Source organism: Molossus molossus, unplaced genomic scaffold (genome assembly GCF_014108415.1).
Source record: "Molossus molossus isolate mMolMol1 unplaced genomic scaffold, mMolMol1.p scaffold_m16_p_10, whole genome shotgun sequence".
NCBI classification, from domain to species: domain Eukaryota; kingdom Metazoa; phylum Chordata; class Mammalia; order Chiroptera; family Molossidae; genus Molossus; species Molossus molossus.
Window position 1 is genome coordinate 71,848,474 of NW_023425345.1, and position 15,750 is coordinate 71,864,223.

General features: G+C 40.1%; 1 pseudogene; it reads right to left on the reverse strand.

The window, feature by feature from the left end:
- Positions 1 to 4,500: 4,500 nt before the first annotated feature.
- On the reverse strand, positions 4,501 to 5,826 carry LOC118623740 (annotated as a pseudogene).
- Positions 5,827 to 15,750: the final 9,924 nt, after the last annotated feature.

Sequence of the window (15,750 nt, forward strand, 5' to 3'; positions counted from 1 at the left end):
CACCTGGGCTCACTTTTTTTCTATAACATTTCTAGGGAGCCAAAGCACCACCTAGACTTTTTCCTGTTGCTTCTTCTACCCTAAGTCCTTCCTTTGTTTCCCTGTTCACAGCTTTAATAAACGTACTTTCAAAATCACCCAGATCTGTCTTGTGAAATCTTTTCTGCACAAAATCAAGAACACACCCACTATAGGCCAGCCTCAGGCAGATCCCCTCCAGGCAGTTCCCCATCCAATGACACATTGATAGACTTCTTTCAGCTGGTAGAGCCTTTTGGATGCATGCTGATAAAAACAGTGAGCCACAGAACCACAGAACATCTTTTTTTGCTAAAGCCACAGAGCCTAATGCTTTCTAGTCATCATATCAATAGGGTAAACACAATATTATAAAGAGAATACCAATTTTTCTTTTTTATTTTAAATTTTTATTGGTAAAATATAATCTAAACTATTTCAAGAATGTCAATAGAGTGTGAAATTGTTTCACTCAGCGATTGCACCAAGTTATCTGTTTGATGAAAACAGAAAAGCTATCAATTCCTCCAAATTATGCTTCACAATGTTAAAGAACAGGAAGTTAGGGGTAGATAATGGTGATTAACATGATGCCACTTCGATTTTATCCTGTCTTTCAAACCAGCTCACCCACTCCACAGTGTAGATGTTTATCAAAGTATTCATGGTCCTTCTAGGTTTGCGTTGCTTAAAAGTGAGGTAAGGAACTTTAAAAGATTCTTCAAAATCTGGATTTTGTGTTGAAACAAACCCATGATTTGGTAACATACCGATCACTGATAAACAGCCTTTTCTTTTATTAAAGATCCTTACTCTCCAATATATTCTTTAAAAAAAAAAAATGTTAGAGAGAGAGAGAAAGGGAGAGGGAGAGGGAGAGAGAACGACGTGAAAACACTAATGAGAGAGCAGAATCTTGATCAGCTGCCTCCTGCATGACCCCTGCCAGGGATTGAGCCCACAACCTTGGCATGTGCCCTGACCAGTAATTGACCTGGTGACCTCTTGGTGCTTGGGACAACACTCAGCCAACTGAGCCACACCAGCCAGGGCTCCAATGTATTCTTAGGATACAGAGATATTAAGTGCTGGACCAAGCAGGTTTCAATGCAAAAAACAGGAACCATTTTAGGTATTTCAAGTAGAATGAGATATAATACAGGGAAATGGGTACTTAAAAATTATCCAAAGGGATGGAGGAGTAAAATTAAGGTGGTTGACTTAGGCCTTTGCGCTTCGAATAACACAATGTCAGGTATGACACAGGGGACGGAAAACTTTTGGCACCATTGATCTATCCACTGCAATGGTGACAGCCGCCCTACACTCCTAAGGTGTTGACTAGACAGTGGAGTGTGTCAGCCAGTGTCACCACAAGAAGAAGCCTCTACCTGCTTTCTGTCTTCCAGTGATCACATCAGAGCGTGTCCTTAGCAAAACATAGATTCCATCCAGAACCTAGCTGTAAAGTGGAAACCAGAAGAGGCTGATGAAGGAGGCCAGCCACCATAGGCCACATGTAGCAGAGGTGTCCTGAAAGAACCTTTCCATACTTGTGCATTATACCCAATGCTGAAAATAAAGCCAAAGGATTTGGAAGCTTCCATTATCTACTGTTTCTAACTTAAGTTTGACCCAATGTGAAATAGTATATAGATATCCATAAATGAAGCATTTTCTGTAACTGCTATTAATGGCAGACTACTTTAAATGATAAAATATAGAAGTAATAATAATTGTATATATAAGAGTTTGTTACTCTCCACTTCTTTTGGAGTGGAAATAGAACCCACATTACACCCTAAATTCAGCATAACTTCACACTACAAAATAATTTTCTAAGTAATATAAGTTGGAGAAAAAATCTTTTTTGGTGGTATGTGACCTAGGTAAATTCTTTAAAGCCTACCTGTGTGCCAGGGAGTTAAAATTTTGTGGTTTCAACTGAAACTAGCTATATACTTCTAGCAGTCAGTTAGGAACAACTGAAGACCCAGGGAGTCTGAGGAAATTCACTTTATACACAGAAAGGAATTTCATGGTTAAAAAGTCATAGAGACTTTCTAAAGTTTTAACTGAGGTTAGAAGGCTAAAGCTTGTGCAATTTAGGGGTAAAGAATATAAACAGGTTTTATCTGGTTAGAACAAAATTTTCTGCTTAGTGAATCAACCTCATCAAGACCAACAGCATATATTAGAACCACACACACATTTTGGTCTACTTTCACTCCATCCTGATATGCTGCCTGGAAGAGAGGCTGGATTTGAACTAATTATATTGCAATTATTCAAGAGCAATGAGCATTTGCTGATCAAAAGGAAACACGCCCCATTCCTTTCCAAGAGATAAGGTTTTATTTAAGTTTTATTATAGGTTCAATTTGCTATACAAAATAGCTACTAGTAGGTTAGTGTTATAATACTCTCAATGTTGTGTTCCTAAGCAAGTTATTCCTAATCTATTTTAGGGCTTTTGTTGTAGAAATACATTAGTGTGTGATTAGATAGCTTTTGAAATTTTTTAGTATACATTGTAAATAATTAATCGATAGAAGATAGGAAGGATAAAGGTTTTAGTTGGGGCTATATTAGATTAGGTAAGTCAGAGAACACTTCTCTCAGAAGATAATAATTTAAGTAGAAACAGACATAAAATAAAGAAGTGAGCCATAAAAAGAGCTGGAAAAAAAAAGATCCTGGCAGAGGAGAAAGCAAATGGAAAGTCCAGGAGCTGCAATGGACTGGACAGTCTCAGGAAAACAAGAAGCTATATGGCCCAACAAAGGGGATCGAGGGAGGGGTGATGACTTTGGAGAGACGGCCACATGCCAGAGAAGTGTGAACCTGACAGACACAATGGCAACTTAATTCTTATGTGTGATGACAAACCACTGGAAGATTTTGAGCCATAGAGTGATATGACCTAATTTGCATTAAACAAATACATGAAACCTCTCTCTGGCTAATGCCAAGAAAAAAATACAAAAACTGTAGGGCATAACCACCTATCAAAAATGATTACACCCCTGCAAAGTCTAAAGTGTTATAGGAGTGAACAAGAAGAAATGATTAATTTAGTCTGTGTGGACTGAACATTTATTAAAAGAATGAGTGGAGCCCAGCTGGTGTGGCTCAGTGGATTGAGCATGGCCCCATAGACTGAGAAGTCCCTGTCAGATTCCCAGTCAGAGCACATGCCGGGTTCCCAGCTGGAGCGCGTGCAAGAGGCAGACATGGATGTTTCTCACATTGATGTTTCCACCTCTCTCTCTAAAAAAATCAATAAAAACATATTAAAGAAAAAGAATGAGCCGAGCTTTGAGATAGAATAGAAATACACAGATGGACACTTGGACGAGAGAAAGGTTGCCAATGAAGGAAGGGCAGAGCTGAGCAAACCAAAGAAACAGAGTTAGGAGATATGTGACTAGTGAAGGGCTGGGGGAGATTGTTTAAGTAGATTGGAGCCAGACTCTATTCTGGAACTTGGGATTTATTTCTTCAACAATGGAGACCAATTTTTTAAAGTTAATAATTTAAATTTTATTTAATGAGAAAATCTATTTATTTACTAATTTAAAAAATTAAATAAAAGTTTCCCACGGTGTAGAGTGCCTCTCAGGGAACGGGAAATATAGAGATAAATAAGACAAAAGCAATTCTTTTTTGTTTGTTTGTTTCATTTATTATTATTATTATTATTATTGTTGTTGTTGTTGTTATTTTAAATCCCCAACGTTCTGTGGCTTCCAGGAAGCATCAAAGAAACGGAAGTGCCTTTCTGTGCACTTTGTAAAGCAACACTGAGACACACACACGGCCGGAACCCCCCGCAGCTCTGCCCACTGGACTGTGACTGCCTGTGGGCTGAGACCTGAAAGTCAGAGGCACTGAGCATGGATACAAGAAGTCCCCACACTGGGCACCATCCTGTCCCAAGTGGCCACACAGGTGGCCGCCCCAGGGTCCAGGAGCAGGTGCAGTAGGAACACCTGTGGGCCATGCTGTTGCAGCTTTGGTGCAGCATTTTGGTTAGGGTGCCGCTCTCATCCGGCCTTCTCCTTTGGTTTGGGGAGCCCATGGTGGGCTCGCCCCTGATAGCAATGCCCCACATTGCCCACTTGAGACAACGGCCTTCGGATAGAGGGAGATGAGCTAGATTTTATGACACTGTTGGGGCAGGGGGTCTGGACCGCGCCAGTGGCCAGGGCCTCCAGGTCATACTACTCACTTCAACTGACATGGTAGGAGGGGCACAGGGAAGGTGGCTGCCATGTTTTCTTTTCCTTGTTTTCAATAGTTAATGCTCTTGGAAGGGAGGACTCGGCACAGGTGTAGAAATTTCAGCCAAAGTTTTATGTGAAGAAAGCAACCCACGTGGGGACTAGCAGCTCTGGGCCACAGTCTACATCTTTGCTGTGGGCCACCAGGACTAGCTCCCAGGGGACTGCAGTGGAAGGGTGAAGGGCGCCACCACTGGGATCACTTGTGTCTCTGCAGTGACCTCCTCTTTTTCCTCTTTCTCTGGAAGAAACAGCAGCCCTCGGTGTCATCCACCACCTCTAACTCTGCAGGCACTAGAGTGACCCGCAGTGGGGTCGTCGGCATTCAGCTCCCGGTTGGTGGAGTGTAGCTGCTGGTTTTTGCTGTGTAGCTGGGTTTGTCCCTAGGCTCGGTTTGTGCAGTCAGGTCGGTGTGGGCTGTGCTGATGGGCGTCAGCGGGGCCTTTCTTGGCCAGTCGTGCTGGTAGTCAAACACAAAGTCGCTGCGGTTGCAGAAGTTTGTGAAGAGCCTGCGCAGGTGGTCGTAGTCCGGCTTCTCGAAGAAGTCCAGGCACCGCACGTAGCACAGGTATGGAGCAATCTCCTCTGGGTGGCTCTCACAGAGCACCTCAGTAGGCGTGGCCCGCTTGGTGTCCCCGATCTTGTGGTAGCGCTCCTTGAGCGTGTCCGCCTTGAACCCCTGCCAGGACAGGCTGCTGCGCAGGCATTACAGGGACATGTGGCCCAGAGCCTCCAGATCATCGCGGCGGCTCTGACCCTTGCCCAGATGTGTCTTGATGGTCAGGTAGGCCTCTGTGCTCCCGGTAGGGGGTGTGCTTCTTGGTCTCGGGGTCTGTGAACTCGTTGGCCAGGCCAAAGTCTATGATGTGGGTGGCATGCTGCCGCTTGCTGCACGGCCGCCCCACGGGGAAGTTCTCCAGCTTCGCAATAGATGAGGCCCTTGGGGTGCACATACTCCGTGTGCGTTATCAGCTGGATGGCGATTATGAACAGTCTTGAGCGGGAATGTGCGGTCGAATAGGTCCTCCAGGCTGGGCCGGAGCAGCTCCAGCACCACGGCATTGTACGTCCCGCTGGGGTAGACATGAGGGACACCCTCTGCGGGGCTGAGCTGCTTGTAGAAGTGGTACTCCAGGTGCGGCTGTGCTGCCCGGGACTTGATGGGCTCCGATTTGATAGGTACGTATTCTTTTGTAGAGAGATTATTTCCTAGCCGGAGCTCCCCAGAGAATATCTTCTTCCCGACCCAGAAGTTGGGACCCACCATCAGGACCCTGAACTGGTCCCGGTGCTCCGACCCTGTGGCTGGTCTGGCCTCTAGCTTTGGACATTCCCCAGCCCTCCTCTGACTCCCTCTTTCCTCCTTTCTTCTCAAAATTTATGTTTGTGGTACCCTCCACAATGACTGCTGCTGTACAAATCCTGAGTCTCTGAAGACCTGAGGTCAAGGGCGGCTCTTTAGGGCTAGAACACCATGGCACCTGCTGGACTCCTGGCTACTGAGATGTGGGCCAGGTAGCGGCATTCATCTCGGTGGCCTCAAGGTCGCATGTAGGGGGAGGACACATTCTGTTGGCAGGTCCCACTGCCTCAAATCTCATGGCTCCCAGCTCTCAGGCTCCGCCTTGGCCATGGCTGTGGCCCTGCGGTCAGCTGGCAGAGCTGGGTGGCCAGGGCTCCCCGGCAGCGCAGTGCGGGACCACGGTCCAGGAACCCCGCTCCAGGCCCCTCTCCCACACTGCTGGCAGGTCTTGCAGTAGAACTTGCTTACCCAAAGCAATTCCTTTGAAATTTCAGTTTGTCACATTTTTGTTAGAGTAAAGTAGCTCCCTATAATCAAGTGACGTCACCTTTTTGATTGCTTCTGGAGATGGAATTTCCCACCAGCTCTGTGTTTACTGTGGCTTCATTTTAGAGCCACCGATTTTCCATTCTGAGTTTCGACTTGATACAGATTCTTTCCCTTCTCTCAATATTGACCCGATGCTTTCTATTTATTACCTTCCACATAACAACAGATCCTGTCCTCACATGATAGTGGGGGGAGCAGTTTATATTCTCATTAAGCACCCCAATTAAATGTAACACCAAATCCCCTTACACAAAATCCTCCAGTGATTTCTGAGACCTCTCCAAGGAACTGTCTTACAAGTACTCAGGAAGAAGTTCCTCAAAATTTCCACTTCACCTTATTCATTAATTGTTTAGCATTCATATAGGTAATGTCTAGAGAACCACTCTGCAGGGTACAGTCAGCCTTTCCTGGCCATCGTCATTTATTGCAGGGCTTGGAAGGAGAGCCTTTCCATCCTCTCCATTGTCACCCCATGTTTCACATGGAGCAGCCCTGTCTCACCATTCACTGCTGCACACCCCTGCTGATGCTGACCATTTTACTAATAGTTCCCTGAATATGTGGGGACAAGAATACAGAAATACACCACCAAGCGTAAAGTAACATTAGCTCCTAACTATGCTGGTTCTCAGGGTCCACATAATCCAGGGCCATTCTCGGAATCTCTCATTTCCCTATCTAACTTGTGGAAAGATGCTAACTCCTGCTCAACACACACACACACACACACACACACACACACACACACAAAGACACACACATTTGAGAAACTACTGGGAGTTATGATTCCAAATTTAAAGTTAAATTGCAATGAGGTACAGAGAGGTCCCTATTCAGACTCATAGCTCATATTTTATTTTGTTTCCCACAAAGGTCTTCCTAGGATGCTTCTAAATTCCTCATTATTAAGAGAAAACCCTATATTCTCTCCCCAAAGGATGTGGAACCACCCACCAGCAGCCACAGCCCCATCAGTTGGAACATAATATTTCAAGAGTGGCATACTTAAGTCATTCTCTTGAACAACATATGTAAATTATTCAAAAATACTAGTCAACTTCTAATTCACAGTCTGTCCTGTGGGACATAAAGGTCATACCTATAGATTTTTTCCTGCAGTGTCAGGTGTAAGGGCTGAAAACTTTCCCTTCTTCCCTTTGGGTTCTTTGGCTGGTCTAATAATTAAATTGACATAAGACAGGTTAACAGGAGAAAAACAAATTTTGTACATACAGGAGCCCCATAAAAACATGAGACTCCCTCACAGGTAATTGAGGCTTATATTCCATACTGAGTTAAGAACCCCAATTAAATTTAAGGAGTTGGGGGCTTCAAAGAGGGAGAAGACAATTCACAGGACGATGAGAAGAGCAAATGTTTGATAAACAAATGTTTGCCATGCTATACAAAGAAGCCATTCTGAAAAAGTTATCTTTGGTATTAACTCTTGTCCTGGTACAGGCCCCCTATCTAAATTCTTTTAAGCAGTTAAAGGGAAGGTAAAAAGCTCTTCCTGGGTCTTCTGCACCCTAATTGTCTTTAGCACAAAATAATCCACATGCCAAAGTGGCACATTCTGGGTGGTGTGTTCTGCTTCCCCTCATTAGTTTTGTCCACAAATATTTGAAAACCAATATACCCAAGTCTCCAAGTATAATTCAGTGAACTCTAAATTCTTACAAAGCCAAGTAATATTTTTTTTCTGAAAGGGCAACAGGTTTGCAGACATAGCTTATTTAAAAATTACATGTAGCAATGTGCTTTACCTGCAAGAATAGTGTTATTTTTAAGGTAAACACGGACATTCCAATATTTGTTTTGTTTTCTAGAAATGTAGAAGTTGGTTATCTAAAAACTCACATTCAAACGTACTTTCCTTAAAATAAAAGTATAACTTTCTTGAAAAGGCATAAGAAATTTTCTATATTCAGAAAAATAATATTGCTTTTTTTTCTCCATTATATATGTCAAGTTCTTAACTCTCTCAACCCCCCCCCCCGCCCCCCAGGAATCCTTGTAGACGACTCCAGTTGCTCCTGTGGTCACATAGTAGACTCCTGCTCAACATTCACATGTCTGAGGAAATTTTTTGTCATGTATTATTTATCTCCCTTGCTAGAATGCCAGCTCCCTAACAGCAAAGATGCTTCTCGCCTCTGTGGCTCTAAACTAGCTCCTAGAAAAGTACCTAGACACATACAAGGTGTGCCTGCCACATGGTGAGCCCAGTACTCACTGAATCACTACATTCTGAAGATGACAGATACTCCAAAAATAACTAGAGAGCACAAATGAATAGAGGATCTGATTATACTCTGAGATATATACTATGTTATAGTTAGTTTTCATTGCCACCACTTCTTTTTCCATATTTTATATTTAACAGATACCTTCTACTCTACTGAAAAAGTTTTAAAAAATAAATTATCACTCATATAGCAAAAATAAGCTATTTATCTATTTGTCTTTTTCCTACAACAATGTCCAAGTCACAAATTACTTCAATTTGTATTCTTCCCTTACCTGGCCAGAAAAACGTATTTTTGTTTGTTTGTTTTTTCTCATTTATGTTCATAGTATTTTATACTGCTGTGCTTCTATTATATCATTTGCCACAGTATAATTAGTTAATGTATTTTTTTTTCATTAGTCTTTGAATACTCCAGAAAGCATTTTTTAAAAATTTCTCTTAAAAAGAAAGTTCAAGAGCCTTCTAGTTGGTGAACACATGGAGATTCAGGGAGAATGGCCTGTTCAGAGATCATGAAAGCTCCTAGCCCCTTCCCATCTTGCCCCATGCACCTCTTCTCTTGGGCTGTTCCTGAGTTATAGCCTTCGTAATAAAGTGGTATTCTTTTTTTCATCCTCACTCGAGGACACTTTTGCGTTTATCTTCAGATAGAGCGGGGGGCGGGGGGAGAAACATTGATGTGAGAAAGACACATCGAGTGGTTGCCACCCACATGACTCCAACAAGGGCCAGGGACAAACTACAACCAAACTATGTGCCCTTAGTGGGAACCCAATCCCGGAATCTCTGGTCCGCGGGCTGACGATCTAACTGCTGTGCCAAACCGGCCAGGGCTAAAGCGGTATTCTAAGGGTTTTCTCTAACTCAACGTAGTTGGAACACAGATATGTGCAAAGCATAAGAAAAACCAGTGCAGCACTGCTGGCTTGCAGATGACAGAACCATGTGCAAGGACTGGGGATTGGCCTCTAGGAGCTGTGAGCAATCCCTAGCCAACAGCCAGCAAGAAAGTGGAGACCTGGTCTTACAGACACAAGGAGCTGAGCGCTGCCAGCAACCAAAAAAGCATGGATGCTGATGCTTCTCCAAAGCTTCCAGAGAAGAGGCCAATCTGGCCGACATTTGACACTGCTCTTGTGTGACCTTAAACAGAACCCATCAGAGACTGCCCAGTCTTCTATGCTACAGAACCGTGATACAATAAATAAGTATTGTTTAAGAAAACCAAAAACAAATATGAAACGCACACACACAAAAATCCCCAGCATTTGTAGTTGCTCAAGAATGTTTTCTGAGATAACATTAGAATTCAGAATAATATCCTTACGTTATGCCTTTTGACAAGCAGGTCATAATAATTTGCTTTTTAAAAAATATATGGTAAATTTGAAATGACCAAATTGTTACCATTCTTGGTTAAACTCCTCTTGAAATCTTACTTTGGAAAAACAAAGTGATGGTTTTTTTAACTTGTCTATTCTTACTACTGTATATAACTTTGTTTACATGATTCACTTTTTTTTTTTTATCCTCACCTGAGGACATTTTTCCATTTTTTGTTCAGATAGAGTGGGAGGGAGAGAGAGGAAGAGAGAGAGAAACATCGATGTGAAGGGACACATCAAGTGGCTGCCACCCGCACAATCAACCAGGGTCGGGGACAAACTGCAACCTAGGTACGTGCCCTTAGCGGGAACCGAACCCGGGTCTCTCTGTACCGCAGGCCAACGCTCCGACCGCTGAGCCAAACCGGCCAGGGCATGATTCACTTTTAATTGGTTGTTTTGGTAATGTCAATGGATTATTCTTTCCATTTAATGGTTAACAGTACTTTATTTTTCCAGGAGTATTTAATAAGAAGTGAAATTCAGTTTTTTCTGCTTTCAAAATAAAATTCTTCAGGCAGTTAATATTTTGGTTTTACTCAAGCCCTTTCGTTAATGGAAAAGTCATTATGACATTCTTAGAAACTGGATTATAGGTATAAGCATTACATTCCTATCTTCTCAAATTTCATGCTCATAAACTAAGCTATCTAACATAACAAGATAGAGAACATAAAGCTGATATGATTTTAAGATGGCAAAATCTTCTGCCTACCATCAAAATTTATCATCAAAATAACAGTCATTTATCAACACCTGCTCTTTGCCAGGTGTTTCACTGTGTGTTTATCTCAACTGAACTCCTATATCAAGTCTGTTTTCATTCCTTTTGATTCAGTTGGGTGAGGATCATTAACTATTTATTGAAGAATTACTATTGTAATAAAGGTGATCAAAATAATCTCTGATTTCAAATATTTTATACGTGAAAATGACAATAATGATATTTAATTCAAACAAGAAAATATTTGTCTGCAGGGTTCAAAGAAGAAAGATCTGCCACAAGCATCTGTTGAACGTTAAATGTGTTCTCCAGATACACTTTTTCGTTTACAAAGGGATGGTCGTCATTCCCCGAAGAGCTCAGCAACAATGAAAGTTAGAGTAGTTTCAGGTATCGAGTGATCTTTCATGAATGCAGATCTGACCATGATATATCTCTGTTAAAAATAAACAATGGCTTCCCTTTTCCATGAATAAAACTACCTGGCTTGCATAATAGGCCAGTAACCATCTGGCTTATGTTAGTACACCAACCCTTTTTCTCAGTTTCCTGCAGTGCACCAGCCTTCCAAACATACAGATTTTATACTTTGGCCATATAAAACTGTTTACACAATGACTATACTCTCATTATTTTGTCATTTGCATAAGCTATTTCCTGTGCCATAGATTCTCTGTCTGGCATTGTCTACCTTGGCTTTTCCATCATCCAACAAGTCATTCAAGCCAGAGTTGGTTCATATGGAAAATAATACAATAATTAATAAATAATAACATGAGAATAAACTGTTTCACGTACTCACAACTGTAAACCTACTTTTGTCCTCCCCTGTATATAATATTTTATATTATATAAATTACATATATGTGGGTTTCAGAAAATATCTAAATATTAGACTGAATTTTTCAAAATGTCCTTAGGTATTGGATATAATACAGCAATAGAATTTTCTACACTCCCTCCTTCTTTCCATGTCTAACGTGTTTGCTATTCATTTGTTTTCCTATCACTAGCAGGATAAGATTAAATATTTGCTTTTGCTCTTTGCCATTTTCTCTGTATGATTTTCTACCCATGTCACAAAGCTGTGTCAGCTCTATGATTAGCGTTTCATTAGCAAGCTCCCTTGAAAATAATTGCTGTCATTGGCCCCAAAGATCTACCTTGGAATTAGGCCATGTCATAGATTCTAGAACATAGACAGCCTTAGAATTAGGCTCTACCTACTTATCTTTAACAGACTAAAAATTAATTGAGAGTAAAAGAGAAAAAATAATGTTCTCATCTATGACCTACAGGATATACTGGGAATTTAAATGTTAATTCTGTCTTTGTGTTAACAAGAAAATCTTTATTTTCTTTTGTTGTATCTTTATTGCACAAAAAGCAAATTTTTTCTTGATTTACACTAACTTTAAAGTGTGTTTGCCTCTGGTAGCTTATAAACTAAAGGGCTTTTGTTGTATATTGGTATCGTCACTTATTCAATGTGCCTCTTGTTTGAACATTTAAATTTCAGTAAGGATTTCTGTACTTTCGGTGCAGTAGTTTTGCCATAATATCAGTTGAAAAAAATTATAAAATTCCTGACCATATGCTTCCCTGGTGCACAACATTTAATACAAAACTCAAAGTAAACATTTCAAAGTATTTTTGGAATCATTACCAAGTGTTGATGCTACATAATAAAGACTATGTGACAACACCCCAAATGTTAAGCATTCTTAAGTTTATAGCATTTTCTTAATAAATAAGGGGCTACAGAAAAGGGGCTACAGAAAAGGTGCATACTTAGACATTAGAGTTGAGTCAATTCAAGTCAGGTGAGACCACTTTAAATTGAAGATGCCATGCCCTTAAGCCTCATGGTCATAGGAAAAGATTATTTTAGGAATAATAGTGCAAGTATCTTTAAATAATAAATCTTCATTAAAAAAAATTGGTTCTGACACAAAGATTTATTCTTTAATATTATATTTGTTCAATTATAGGATGCATAATGCTTCTAGTTACCTAAATTTCTCCTAAAATTTTAATTGGTAACTGAATTTTCTTCTTTAGTGGTTATGTTAAATAGCTAATACGATGTACATAAAAAACATAGCATCAAAAAGTAATGCACCTTGCCCGGCTGGTGTGGCACAGTGGTTGAGTATTGACCCACGCACCAAGAGGTCGCTGGTTTAATTCCCGGTCAGGGCACATGCCCAGGTTGTGGGCACAATCCCCAGTGTGTGTGTGGGTGGGGGGGCATGCAGAGAACATTGATGTTCTCTCTCATCAATGTTTCTGTCTCTCTCTCTGTCCCTCTTCCATCCTCTCTCTCTAAAATCAATAAAGAAAAAAAAAATGTTTTTTAAAGTAATGCACCTTAAATTTTTAAGGCAGAATCACATAGACTTTTCTCAATTTTTATTATATTCAGAGATCTCCAACATACTTGCAGTTTTGCACACTTGTGTCAGCTTTTCTGAGTTGTAATTGATATAGAATAAAATCTAGTCACTATAAGTGTACAATGACAGGAATTTTTTCCTGATATATACAATCCTATAACCACCATCACAATCATGTTATAGAACACTTCTATCACTCTAAAAGGTTCCCTACTGTGCTTCAGAAACAAATCTTCTCCCTGCCACTGTAGCCCCTGACACCTCCTGATCTACTTCCTCTCATTATAGCTCTGCCTTTTCTAGAATTTCATGTGAATAGTATTAAATACACACACACACACACACACACACACACATATATGTGTATATGTATATAATATTGCCTTTTGTGTTTGGTTTCTTTCACTTCACATATTGTTTTTAAATTCATACATATTGTTACATATATATAAATAGTCTGTTCTTTATTATGGCTGAGTACCATTTCATTTATGAATATATCACAATATGTCTGTACATTCACCTGCAGATAAAATTTGAACTTGTTTCCATTTTATGGCTTTTGTAAATATGGTTGATATGAACATTCAACTAAATATATTGGTTTGAACAGACACTTCCATTTCTCTTCACTAAATACTCAGGGTTGGGTTGTCAAGTAATATGGTAAGTGTATATTTAACTTCATAAAATACAGCTAAAGTATTTCTAAAGTGATGATATCATTTTGTATTTTCACTAAAAATATGTGAATATTCTAATTGCTTAGTATCTTCATCAATATTTTCCAAATTTATCTATAAATCCAATATAATTGTAATCAAAATCTGAGCAGACTTTTAAAAAAATTGACAAGCTGACTCTAAAATTTATATGAAAATGCAAAAGAACAATAATATCCAAAACAACTTTGAAAACATTAAATAAGTTTGGGGGATATACACTAGCTGATTTTAAGAATTATAAAGCTTTAGTAGGCAAGACATTTTGGTACCACTGTAAAAATAGACTAACAGATCAATAAACTAGATTGGAAACCAACAAATAGACCCACAAATATATATATTACATGGTAATTCATTGGAGGAAAAATAAACTTTTCAACAAACGATTCTAGAACATATGCAAAAACAAATGAATCGCAATCCTGACTTCATACCATATACAAAAATGTAACTCTCAATGTATTACAGATCTAAATATATCAGCTAAAACTCTGAAACCTTGAACAAAACAGAGAAAATCACTAATGACCTTGGATAAGACAAGATTTTTTAGTTATGACAGAAAAGCAGAAACTATATTAAAAAATCAATAATTAGACATCATCAGATTTTAAAACACTGTTGAAAAGATACCATAACAAAAGTAAAAAGTTAAGCCATTAACTTGGAAAAATTACTTGAAGAACATATATCTAATGAAGAACATGCATACAGAATATACAAATAACTCTTACCACTCAGTAAGAAGAATAGAAATAACCAAATTTTAAAGTGGGTGAAATATTTAAATACACATGCCACCAATGAAGATATATATATTTGGCAAAAAGCACATTAAAAGATGTTCATCATCACTAATTACAGGGAATTGCACATTAAGATCAGAAAGAGAAACTACACAATCAATAGAATGGCTAAAATTAAAGACTGATTATTATCAAGAGCTGGTGAGGAGTTGGAAAACTAGAAACTCTCATACACTGCTGCAGGAATGAAAAACAGTTGCCCTGGCCAGTTTGGCTCAGCAGTTAGAGCGTCAGCCTGCAGTCTAGAGAGACTTGGGTTTGGTTCCCATTAAGGGCGCGTACCTTGGTTGTAGTTTGTCCCCGGCCCTGGTTGGTCGTGTAGGTGGTGGCAGCCACTCAATGTGTCCCTTTCACATCAGTGTTTCTCTCTCTCTGTTCCTCTCTCTCCCTCCCACTCTACCTGAACAAAAAATGGAAAAATGTACTCAGGTGAGAATAAACAAAAAAAAAAAAACACAATAAAAAAACAGTACACCACTTTGGAAAAGTAATAGTTTGGTAGTTTCTTAAATAGTTAGGCATATCCCTACTCTATGACCCAACCATATTATTCAAGGGATTTATCCAAAAGAAATGAAAGCTATCACTTATAAAAATACTTCTAAAAACATTTTCCTAGCAGTTTTATCTATAACAGTCAAAAACTGCAAATAACTCAAATGTCCAAAAACAGGTGAGTACTTAAAAATTATGGTATAGCCCTGGCCGGTTTGGCTCAGCGGTTAGAGCGTCGGCCTGCGGTCCAGAGAGACCCGGGTTCGGTTCCCGCTAAGGGCACGTACTTCGGTTGCAGTGTGTCCCCGGCCTTGGTCGGTTGTGCGGGTGGCAGCCACTCGATGTGTTCCTTTCGCATCGATGTTTCTCTCTCTCTCTCTGTTCCTCCCTCTCCCTCCCACTCTACCTGAACAAAAAATGGAAAAATGTCCTCGGGTGAGGATAAAAAAAAAAAAAAAAAAAAATTATGGTATAATCAGATGTGGAAATATTGCTCAACAATAAAATAAGAATAAACTTTTCTCACTGATCATTTTCAAAATGATTATTCTGTATTTAATAAGTCAGGCAGCCCTGGCCAGTTTGGCTCAGCGGTTAGAGTGTCGGCTCACAGACCAGAGAGACCCGGGTTCAGTTCCTGCTAAGGGCACGTACCTCCCCGGCCTGGATTGGGGTCGTGTGGGTGGCAACCACTCAATGGGTCCCTCTCATGTAGATGTTTCTCTCTCTCCCTTCCTCCCTCTCTCCCTCGGGCTCTATCTGAAGATAAATGCAAAAAAACAAAAAGCAATGTTCTTGGGTGAGGATAAAAA